Consider the following 13,097-nt stretch of genomic DNA (forward strand, 5'->3'; position numbering starts at 1 on the left):
GAAATGGATACACAGGGTTGAAACCTAACACCACCAATAATATGCCTATATGTTAGAATTGGTGGTCCAAACAGATAACTGAATGAAATAAAAACATTGAATCATCAGGCTGTGACCTGATGCATCCAGTGATATCTGTGTATGTAGATATTAGCAGTCCAGATAATGTATGGGTTGAATAATGGGGTGGCCCGACAAAGTCACATACTAAGTAGATCAGTAGAATAAGAACATAAAAAGTAAGGATAAATTAAATTCAGCATACAAAGCCACAGACAATAGTACATGTCATATACCCGGCAAATCGCAGATTCCTAAGAGCATGCCCAAGTATTGTGACCTAGTTCATAATACTTATTCACATCATACAAATAGAAAACAAGGATTAGCACATCTCAATCAAAAAGATAACAATATTTCTGCATTAACAAGGTAGGAATGTAACCAATAAGTAAGGCATATGAAGCGAGAACCCCTGAATCATGAAAACATCCTACATATTGATACACTGGAGACTGAAATAAATAACATAGAAAACTAACAGGTAATAGATCACAAGGTTGAAAGATCTTTGGCGTCCAATAAAATACTTGTAGAAACTTTTAATGTTTCACATAAATCAGAGGTCTCTGACAAATATGTTGCATAGGAGGCTATATAACGTTCCAGGAGACATCCAGTCCTATCTTTATGGATTAAGGTAGATGAAGAATTAAACAGCCAGATGGCCAGAATGTAGGTAAATATCTTACAATCTGTGTCATAATGTTATTGGACAATAGGATCCAGGCTCTAAAAATAACTTATTTGTTTTAAGAAAATTGTTTAGAAGTCCATTCCTGAGAAAAGGTTGAATAATCTCACCTCCGGTATGCTGTTAAGTAATATTGTCAATATGGAAGTTTAATAGGGTGGAAATGTTTTATACCCTCTGACCAGAGGTGTATCTTCTAGACAAGCCTTAGCAGCTGTCAAATCAATAACTGCTATGGCTACGTCAGCTCCAGGAGTACATAACTGTTCTTTTAATGCTTGCTTTGAACAGGGTATTAGGATTTTAGACAAACACTATATTTCCTCCTGTGAACTCACCATGGAATCTGTTTGAAAAACATCTTTATTTGCTGTTCCTTGAAAACCTGATGAATTCTGTCCCTATCATAAGTTACAGAACCTGTGACAGGATCATTGATTCTATTTATAAGATAGCAGGCCTGTTGAGCCACAGAAACATGAACCCCGGATCCTAATGCTGAAAAAATGAGGGCAAAAGGTGTAGTTTCTAATATATCATTGGAATATAAAAAATATAAAATAAAATAAAATTGCTGTTCTGGCTCTGACCTGGCTTCTTACAGATGCTGTCTATTCTATTGTTTTATACTTTTCTGATTAGAGGAAAGATAAATTATTTGTTAAAATGAATCCCACAAGCAGGCTTTTCTCAGTAGAGTCAGATTGTCTTGGTAAAATAATGAGATCAAATTACACATCTGGTGAAGGAATTCTGTTAAATTTTGTAAACATTAGTCAAACTTCTGAGCAGGTTTTCCACTACCTTGTGGATGTGATGACCTCTGTACATTACAAGTGACAAACTCATCTGTCTTTGACCAGGTTCCTTCTACTCATGGATATGCATTTGCATCATCATTACAGAAAAGGATTTCCCTAGGCACTGCCAAGAAAAGTTTCGTGTTTAAGAAATCTAATATCAGCATCTAGAAAGCTCATTAATTTCACAAATGACAACAGCTTTGTGATTTACTGAGCTGAACTCCTTGCTGACGGACGATCAGATTAATTTTAGGCCTCATCAGAACACTACATTTATTGGTGGCGTTTAATGGCTTGAAATTGATGGAGGATTTTGCAGTCCTGGTTCTCTTCAACCTGTCAGCAGAGTTCAACACCATCCATCACTCCACCATCTCAGTTGTATACATCTAGGCTATTCAGGTCCCTAGTTTTTGCCACCTTTAATAGCAGGCCATTCTCACACTGATTCACTGCCACCTTTTACATTTAAATTAAGTCTGAAGTTGAGGGTAACACAGGGATCATTTTCATGTTCCGCTCTATGCAACTTATAATTTTGGGTTATCATGTCAGGTCCCATGAGTTAAGCTACATTTTCCACTCAAAATGCATTTTAGGGTGCTAATAACTTTGGTGCTTTCAAACAAACGTGCAAGAAATGCGTGCATCCAAATGTGATACTGGTTGAAGGTCAAAATGACAAGTTTTATGGAAATCTGTCCATGGAAAAAAAGTAGGATTTTCCAAATCGGGCTCATGTAAGAAATTCTGCTCTTTGCTTCAGCAAAAACTGCATTACAGTGTTTGAAAAATGTTTCGAGTGCGCATCAAAGAATTAGAAATTAAAAATATCTTGCCTTTTTAAATCCTCAAACGGTCTTTGAACCAAGGTTCGAGGACAGTTTGAAGATCCTATTCTCAAACTAAAGAAAGGTCATTAAGACTAGGTACCTTGATTCTAACTGTCCATTTCGGGTGTGCCAACCCAAAGTTAGGTCAACAGACTTGACTTGAAGGCTCTGAGTGGTTGCCACAAGAGAAACTTTTCTCTTGCAGCCACAATTACAAGTGCAGGACTCGGTCTTGCGGTCTGCAAAAAAAGAAAAAAAATTAAAGGGGCCACACAGAGATTCCCATGACCTCTGGCACATAGGTGGTGGCCCAGAATTTTCTATTGTGGGGTTCACAAACCCCATGTCTTGGTTTTAGAACCCCATTAATAGGTTGCTGATCCTGCAGCGATGAGCCCAGGTTTGAGGGCTCAAATTCCAAAACTCACGAGTCATCAGGCAAATAGTGTCCATCAGTCTAGTATAAAAGCCAAGAAAAACCTTTATTCTCTAAATGAAAACAAAGTGCATTGCTATCCCTGCAGTGCTAGCAGCTGTTTTGAAAATAATATTCCCTATCCATTGTTTAACAAACAGTCTAATTGTGAAAGCTGAATTTGTTTAATACAATTTGGGCCAATTCTAAGGTCTGTCATCCTTGCAGCAGGTTCAACTAGCTCTGGGCACAAACACTAATGGTTGTTTAATCAACAGTCTATTCATGAAAGCTGAACATTCCCATGGCAATTGGCACCAATTTAAGTTGTCTTACTAGCAGAACAGTGTTTTCAATAAACCTTTCTCTTTTTAAAACAAAAGCATTGTTTTATGTTATCTGCACTTAAATAACCATGTTATATAAGCAATCCCTAAAGGGCAATATGTGTAGTGAACATATAAGTACACATATTACACAGTGTTGTTAATAGCTTTGGCGCTGTAGGACATGTAACCTTCCAAAAGGTGCTAGTTGTTGACTCGTTTGACAATGGAAAGTGTTGGGTGATCTGTTAAGTGGGAGCCGAGAAAAAGGTGGGAGCGGGGTCAAAACGCATTTTCCCCATTGGAATTTTAGACACAGCTACAGCCAAAACCACTTAACCGATTTACACCAAATTTGGCAGAACGTTCGATCTTGGTCCAGAAATAGTGCTTTTTGTGATTTGGTGTAACTCTGTTCAGTAGGTTTTGAGCAATTACTGCTCAAAAACCTTGTATATCTAGGGATGCAGAGCCTCCACAGAGCCACCCAATCGCAAGCTGAGATCTGATTAGCTCCCACTACATCAACCAGGAAGTGGGGGCAGCCATCTTAGGACTCAGGATGCAGTCCTGAGTCTTAAGACAAAAGGTTAAAAAAAGGAAAAGGGGGGCAGAGTAGGGATAACCTGACGTCGTAGGCCTGCTGTTGGAGGATCTGCAAATCTGCAGCAAAATAAAAAAAAAATAAAAAAAAAAAAAACATGTTGTGGGTAGGGCCCAGGGGTGACAGTAATATTATATTGTGGGAGGAGGCACGTGGACGCCTCCAGGAGCCTTATTAGGCCCTGGGAACCCATTCCCGGGACTGAAATGTAAATAAGAGAGGGGGGGGAACGCTGCCAATTACCACACATATCACAGCACTCATGACATATTCAATTACATCATTCGTACTATCACTGCAACATTTGCAGTGAAATTATAGATGAAAAAACTTTACATGACAGTGGTGCGAGTTACAGTTACCTTAGGGAATGGGTTGTAGTTATTTGAGATAACTATAACTGGTACATTTCTGTGTATTTGTTAGTTTACAACTTAGTTGTTACTAAACATTTCACCAAATTCTAATGGTTAACTGAACACACACACACACACACACACACAATCTCTCTCTCACTGAAAAAAACAAAGGTTAAAGGGTTCTTATAGTTAGGTGAACATGTCAGTTAAATCATACCGTCTTAAATTAACTAAACCACTGAAATAGACTAGTTCTAGTTGTCTCAAGTTACTACAATTTGTGCCTCAAAGTAACTATAACTTGCACTCTCGCCATGCACAATCCTGTTATCAATTGTGTAATTTCAGATGTTGGCGTAATGTTATCAATGTTGTCGCAGAACATGCTATGAATGATGTAATATGAAGTAATTAGTAGTGCATGACAAGGGCACGAGTTATACTTACTTGACATAACTTCAATTGGTGAATTTCAGTAGTTTGGTTTGTTTAAAGCCCAGCGACAGAATTATTTTATTTATTTTTTGTTTGTTTTTAATTTTTAAATTTTGGTTTGGGGACGAGAGGTTCTGCTCACCTAGGCTCAGTAAAGGGTGCTCAGCCTGTTCCATTCTGTAGCCACTACATTATTTATTTTAAGGGACATAGGGGCCATGCCACGCACCCCAGCACTAGGTACACAAATTGAAAATGGACAACAAGAAAAAGCTCACTCATCAAATTAAATCTCTTTATTTTCCTAAATTTGGGTCTGTGAACTACTCTGAACCTAGATTTGAGAACAGTTCACAGACTAAGGGCTTGATTACAAGTCTGGCGGCCACAAGACCAACATCCCAACAAGGTGACGGCGGTCTTGGTTCAACTCTGAACTCAGCACGGCCCTGCTGATTACAATCTTGTTCTCCGCCAGCCTTTTCATTGTGGTTTCCCCACTATGAATAGGCTGGTGGAGAACAAGTGCAGGGGCCTCCCCCTGCGCATCACTGTTGGAATGTGCACTGTCTGGTTTGCAGTGTGCATTCCGATGGTGCTGGTCGGCACCCTCTGTGTGACGAGACAGCAATCCGCTCCTTTAGGGGAGCTGAGTGCTATCTGGAAGTACTGTTCCCACTAGTGAGACTGGCGGGAACGCTCTATTTCAAGGTTTCCCCCAGTCAGCCAGGTCAGACTGGCAGAAACCTTTCAGTAGGGCGTGGGGTGATGCCACAGCCATGGCTGTGGTGTCATACTAGCAAGTTTGGCAGTCCTGCATTGGGACCCCCAAACCTGTAATCAGGCCCTAAATGTGCAGATATCTCTAAAGATTTAGCCATTTCTAGCCAACACAACACATTTTTGTAATATTTTCTCGAAACCTACTGTACAGACTGACACCAAACCAGGCCACTTCCTTGGTAAGCGTTTCACCCCACGTTTTCTGTAGCTCTGTCAACAGCTTTCTATGGCAATTGAAATGGAAAATGTATTTTTTTGCCCCTCCATTCCTTCTTGTTTTTGGCTCTGCTTTATAGAGCTACATGAAGCTTGCCATGCCAAGTCCAAGTAAATGTTTTTGGAACATTTCGTACAGGTTTGTCAAACTGTGCCAACCTTATAAGCAAAACAGAAACCTAACCTAACCATAACGACAGTGGCGAGATTGCTGCCTCTGGTTCTATACATATTTATGTACACACTCATCCACACACACACATATGTAGAAAGAGTTCTGTAATGGAATGATTTTAATGGGAATAGTTACTTATGGTTAACCAAGTATGTCTGCTGTAATTTTCATAAATGTCTGTACACAGTAGTGCTTAAAGACTAAACGGAATCAGAGGGAGAGCACTGCAATTAGTTGTAAAGACAACTCAAAATGGAATACTGAGTGAAAACACAGGCTAAATAATGAATCATCAGAGATCAGACTCTAACTACTAATATTAAAAACAGATTACTGAAAAGTGTGTTGAAAAATGTAAGGCTGGTCTTTAATGACCTAAAAACACTGAAGATGGAAATATCCACAGGGAGAGAATTTCAATTGTCCATAGTTATTCTAAAGAAATATATAAAAGAGGCCCAGACTGGTTATCTCTTTATGAATGCAATATTCCACTACTCCATATATTATGTCATAAATATAGTTCAAGTAAGAAAATGAAAACAAAAATGCCATCTGCTGAGAAGAAGCAATGAACACTCAGAAAGCAGCCCCTCATAACATACCTTTAAAGGAGCAGTAAATCAAATGAACATTTACAGAACTGTAAAACCTATATCAAAATAATTTTTTTCAGGCCCTTAGGAAATTTGTGGTGTGGGCCGTGGAGAGCAATAAACAAGCACACTGCATCCAAGACTGGTCGCCGCAAATGTATTTTTACGGACATCGGGTAGGGATGTCTGACTGAGTACATACAACACTGTTATGAAAGCTAAGCTCTACAACTCGAAACATTTAAAACAAAAGCAGTATCAGACAACCCCTTTGTTCATCATTGAATATGTGCAGTGCACAGTATGACAATATGGTATATGGATCACTGTTTCACACCTCACACCATGCAATATGTGAATTATTGAAGGAAACATCCTGTATCTTTTTTTTCAAGTCCAAAAACAGCAGGTGTTGATACCTTTTACTGCACAAACTACGATATGCAGCCTTTAACTCCTCCTTTGGTTGGCTATAACACTAAGGACTACATGCTATGATGAGAAGATGGAGTTTCACACTGATAAACTCGCATATGCCTCCACACTGGGTGTAGCAGGACCCCAAGAGAAATGTGCATAATCGTATGAGGTACGCAAGAGGTACGCAAGTAGCCATGCAACAAAATAAGTGTGTGCTGAGCTTCCCTTTATAAATGTTGCATACGCCCTCATAGGTTAAATTCTGAGTTCAGTATATTAGCAATAAAATCCTTCATGCCTCCAAGTTGGGTGCAGCAAGCTTTATGTTTGCGCTAATCTGTGTTTGCGCAATGCTGCTCTTTTGCTGTAATCAAGGTACTCTTGGGTATGTTTTGATTATTCCGGCATTCCAAAAACAATAAACAGATGTGTCAAAAAACAAAAAAGCTAATATCAGAGCTATGCAAGACTTGTGACCAAAGTTGCAAACTTATATTCCTCACATCAATCTTGCAATAAATCCTAACAAGTTAACTGTGGGCTTCCGTGTTTAACATCAAGTTTCCTTTAGTGGTTTAAAAAAACCTATAAAAGTTACACAACATACAAAAATTAAAGCTCGGAAGAATTACAATCATATAAAAACAAAGTGAAACATTCCACTTTATGCAAGCCATTTGTTACTATTCTGTTTTATAAGTCATGCAACTGGATTTATTCAAATACACAGTATTCATGAAAATACTTTCACTGTAAATAAGCATTTGCAATGCAGTAGGTCTCACATTTTCTTGAGTTAGAGCTATTGGCATTGTAAATTCAGAACTGGACTTTTCTTGCCACATAAGTTAGTCTACCCAGTCTCATAATTTCATCTTTTCCTACCTTTTTATTTTAACAGAATGAAAATCTTGCAAGCATTCTTACCTCGCATTTCAAGGAGCAAAGCAGCGTGAGAAGAATTATGGTCTCAATAAAGGAGATAAGCAATGGCGTGTGTACGATGTCGTGAGTGCTGGCCGGGAGGCGTCCTAGAGGGGGAGACTCCCAGATGTAATGCGAAGCTAATCAAGTATCACATCATTGCTTCTAGGTTTAGCTAAATTCTACCAGAAAGGGCATATGTGGCTTTTGTGAGCAGTGAGCTAAACGATCGGGTGTTTCTTTTGTAAAATAAGCTTATTTTAGGAGCCAGAGGTGAACAAGGACAGCACTGGAATAAAGCCAAAACAAATGTCAGCAACACGGTAGGAGATGGGAGGAACGGAATGCTGCAATAAAACGCAGGCAGCTACCAGCCTAAAATACCCAGTGACAAGGGAGCACCAAATAAATAACAAAAAAAGTCTGTCAAAGCAACAATTAAAGAAACTAAAGTGGAATAATACAGTAGTTGGTCACTGCTCTGAAACAGAAAAAGGAGGGAGAAAAAGGCAGAACTGACCACTAACGAGCAAGAACTTTTAAAGGACACTGCAACCAACAAATGAAATCGCTTTAAATATACTTAAGTATACACCTGGTCAAACGCTTATGCTCACTTAAGTATACACCAGGACAAGCGCTTATGCTCAACCTAAATAAGTATACTTAACTATACACCAGGTCAAACCCTTACGCTAAACCTAAAAAAAATCTAATATGTATTATCCGCTTGTCAGCCTTTCCCACAGAATGATGCATCATCTCACACTTTCAGAACATCTTTTCCCTAAAATGCACACCTGAAGGACACTATATGGAGATGATGATAGAGAATGAAGGAGACTGAGTGGATGAAAGAGCACTGGGATGAAAGAGTACTGGGATGAAAAAGCATTGGAGTCACCAAGAATTTTTTGATACTTGTGTATTGCTTTATCTCGTACCAACTGGCTAGGTGCAGATTAAACACCCAAATACTCAGCAAAGAGAATTCTGCCAAAAAAAAAAAAACCTTTTTCAGATTTAGCCTGAAAGTGACTCATGCAAAAAGCATAAGAGACCCACATGGAAACCCTGCAAATTTGAAAGACAGGAACATGACTTTGAAAAGGCTTGAACAATAATTGATTTAACGTGATAATGTATTTGATAAACTGGAATTCTATACACCTTAAAGCTGTTATGGATAAATGAAACCCAGTTGATAATGCCTGACCTGCTTTATTAGCAACAAAAAATCCACCATAAGAGACAAGATCGTCTGAAAACTCAATGGGCTCAATTCTTAAAACGCAAGAGCTCCCGAAACATCCAAATTATGCAAGGACTCTTCTATGGTGGATGCTTGAACCCTTATTTAAATAACTGGGAAATGTATTTGCTGTCCTAAAAGCTAAACTGACCGTATTTTAAGAACAAAACAAACTATGTGATGTAGCATATGAAAGTTCATGTAAGGCCATTGGTTGATAAACGTCTGGTGCTTGCATAAACTATTGGCTGATGTGACAGCTATGATAAAGGATGTTTTCGACTGAAAACACAATCCATGTAAAGAGATAGTAGGGGATGTCTGAACATGAACGAACATAAGTTATTAAAAACCAAGGTAGAATCCCACTAGGGAGCAGAAAACAAATTGAGATAGGCAAATAAGACAACCATCACAACAAATCCATACAGCCTTTGAGACCAATAGAAATGGCAGACATAAAATTGGCAAGACTCTTTAACCTGATCTATCCCAGGAAGGTTATAACAGAAATTACATCAATAACGTCTAACAGAAAATTATTATCTTCCTTCACTTGCCCTTATATTGCATAAACATTAAATCCATCCTGACAGCACATATGATGATAGCAGCCATCTTTCTTGTGAAGGTACTGGCATCACCGGTGTCCAACAGAAGGGAAACAGCAAGTAGTTCCCAATGGAGGAAGGATGGTGGTGTCAAAGGTGAAAGTTTCCAGTGTCTGGTTTCACAGACCACATTACAATCCCATTGTTCTCACTGCTGTGGCTCAGATATGAGTTCCCGATCTTTTGAAGGGTCATGATAATGGAAGATGCAGGGATAAACAACACACATTTGCAATGCAATAGGTCTTGTGTTTGCTTGAGTTATAGCTATTGGTGTTGTAAATGCATAACTGGACTTTTCTTGCCACATAAATCGGTCAACCCTGTCGCATAATTTGGTCCTCTCTGCCACATAATTCCAGTGGCCCTATATATAACTGGGGCACTTCCATTTATCTTCAGCAGAAGCAGACAACAAAGCTGAAGGCCTCTTGCCCCTGCCTGTCATCTGCCCCCCAACCAGCCCAGACTGTAACTTTTATTTTAACCTACTGAGGAGATCTAATCAGAGCAATCCCCTTTTGCAGTGTAAGGCAGAACAATGTAAACTGGACAGTCCTTCTGTAATCTCGGATGCTGCAAAGCAACCATAATAATCTCTTGGCATATATGGCATGCTAGAGTAATCAAAGTAGTCTCAATCTGAAATTAAATGCAGGGGTAAAGTAAACACGGTAAACTTCTTGTGTGGTGATCTTGATAGAGTAAATTGCTTCCGCATTGTAATACAAAGGAATGTAACATGGGCAATTACTTGCTGTAATCTGAAATGTAGTAAAGCAATCCCTTGAAAAAAATATGATAGACTAAATCATCTGTCATTTAGTAAAGGGTTAATGTGAGTAAACTTCCCTGAACTGAGTACAGCAACAACAGCAATTTACTGTGGGATTTGTATTTATTGTCAGCATACCACTCTACACAATCCAGCGACAGGAACTTTAATACTGTTCGTCTCCCAAAACCTCACTATACAGGGGCAGGTGTGGGTGTGATTTGGATGCAACTCATCCAGTCCAGCTCTGATGTATCCTGGTACGTGCAGTGCTACATTAGTAACAACATAACGAGGACTACAAACAGAAAAAGAAAATACATAAGACCCGGTGACAAACACTGCCGTCTAGTTTGCATCTCTTTGGAGAAAACTACGATTAACAACTGTGTGGATGTCGTCCGCGTCCCTGCCCTTATCCTTGCCCTGAGCTGAAGGTGTGTGTTTTGTGTGTGTGCGCACACGCTAGCTAGTAAACAGACACCGTGGAGGTTTAATCATTCCCGTTGTTTACAATAACGCACTGTGAACAAGGCCTAAAAGTTGTCTACTGGCGGTGTCTGTTGACTTCCGTTTGTACCCACCAGAAGAGGGACTCTTTGGTGCATTGTGGGACTTGCCACCCACGGTCCATTGTGTCCCGGCATGCCATAGGGCAGAGTCCTGATGTTCACTTACCTGCATGCCCGAAGGATCGCCCCCGTCCTCGCAACAGCACAAAAGAGTGCTGATGCCATTTTTACTTCAAGCAGCAGCTTCCACAACAACACTTCTGGCCTGCAATGCCACTTCCGACTTGGGATTGCTGGACTACATCAGAACAGGCTGGAATAAATATATAAATTCATCACACATACACGCGGAGATGAACAGATTTACACGTATACAAACACCGTGATACTTGTAGTGTCGCGCCAGTGATGTAACTGGAAGCTGGGCACTACGTATTCTTGTGGTGCTCGAGGGGTGTGTCGCTCCCAGGCACCTCTATGGTTTTCCCCCTGTAAGGCTGTGTAAATTGGTTTACCCTTGGTCAGGTGACCACTGTAATAAAGGTCGGAGGGCAAGGGCGTGGCGGCAGTGAAGCAGCGTCGAGCATGATAAGCTATCGTGTCAGCGTGCTGCAGCTGTTGACACGCGCAGGCCTTTGTGCTGCTCGGCTGAGCATTTTCTGGCCCCAGTCAAGACCAGTGTTTCAGATCTGTGCCGTGTCAGTCACGAAGGACCCAAGCAAAGGAGTGCTGCTCCAACTGGTTGGAGTTCTCTTTCCAGGTGAGCCTGCCAAGGACATTCCACTGCTACAAAGACCGTGTCCCGGTACTACCACAGACCCCCTGTAGTCAGACTACCAAATCCACCATCGTCCATCATGTCTGTTATTCCGCCCATAGAACCGTTTGTGGAGGAAGGAGCTACTTCAGCACAGGCTCCAAAGTGGAGAGACTGGGTGGCAAGGGTCAAGTTATTTTTTGAGGCAACTAAAGTGGAGGACGCTCAGAAACGAGCGATGATTATCCATTTAGGTGGAAAGGATATTCACAACATATCGAGGAACCTTCCAGAAGACGCCCCCAAAACACATCACACCCTGATAGCGGCATTGAACAAACATTTTGAACCAATGGCTTACACTGATTACGAATGTTTCGTCTTCAGGCAAGCACGACAGCAACCTGAGGAATCTATTGACTCGTTCCACTTGCAGCTGCGCGGTCTGGCCAGTACCTGTCGGTTCGCCGATGAAGCGGAAGAGATACGAGGGCAGGTAATACAGGGATGCGCGTCAATAAAACTATGTGAATGAATCCTTGAGGAGTCAGGGAGGTCCCTAGCTGACATCCTCATAATGGGACGCACCAAGGAATTGTCAAAGGCACGAGCGTCTCACATGGAGGCAGCGTTGCAGAGACCTATCAAGGAGGAATCTCTAAACATGGTGGTTGCACCCACGACCAAAACAAAGCCGCACCCGCAAAGACAGCAGCAGAAACAATGTGGATACTGCGGTGGCCCACCACACCGACCGACGGAATGCCTGGCAAAAGGAAGAAAATGTGCAGGCTGCGGGAAGGTAAATCATTTTGCGAGAGTATGTCGATCAGGCAAGTCACGAATTGGCACCGCAGCAGTCAACATCACGGCAGGTAAATCGGAACATGGGAGTGACAGGGATGACGATGGGGCAGAAGAGCATGTCATTCATTCGCTATTTACCATTGGAAACACAGCCCAGCCATGGAAGAGACTACCCAGATGCCCAGTAAGGGTGGACACTCATGATATCCTAGCAGTTATCGACACCGGAGCGTCTATCAACATTCTCGCTGCCAGCGAATACCATAGAATGAGCCCGCTACCTGTACTAACTAAGACCAAAATCAGAGTGTATGCATATGGACAGAACACCCCGCTTGCTTTAAAAGATATGTTCCAAACCACAGTCGCGCATGAGTCCAACACAGTTGGCGCAAAAATATATGTAGATGAAGAAGGACACAGAATGCTCTTAGGCTGCCAGACGGCGGAAGACCTGGGAGTAGTCACACTTGCGTTTGGCATACACCAGGAGACGGTGGCAGAACTCGTCGCCCAGTATCACGAGGTGTTCGAGGGAATTGGGTGTTTAAAGAACAAGGAGGTGAGATTACACATCAACAAGACTGTTCAACCTGTGGCACTCAGGCACAGAAGGATAGCATTCCACCTCCGGCCCCAAGTGGAAAAAGAACTGGAACAGCTTGAAAAGGCTGGCATAATTGAGAGTGATGGGACCAACGCCATGGGTGTCGCCCATAGTGGTGGTGCGCAAACCAAAA

At 41.2% G+C, this 13,097-nt stretch overlaps 1 protein-coding gene across 1 annotated transcript in view; it reads right to left on the reverse strand.

Annotated features, from left to right (window-relative positions):
* The window catches only part of GTF2F2 (general transcription factor IIF subunit 2), an 897,640-nt gene that overhangs the window by 368,068 nt on the left and 516,475 nt on the right, over positions 1–13,097 (reverse strand). The gene's annotated exons all lie outside the window — the stretch shown is intronic.

The sequence above is a fragment of the Pleurodeles waltl genome, chromosome 8 (genome assembly GCF_031143425.1).
Source record: "Pleurodeles waltl isolate 20211129_DDA chromosome 8, aPleWal1.hap1.20221129, whole genome shotgun sequence".
NCBI classification, from domain to species: Eukaryota; Metazoa; Chordata; class Amphibia; order Caudata; family Salamandridae; genus Pleurodeles; species Pleurodeles waltl.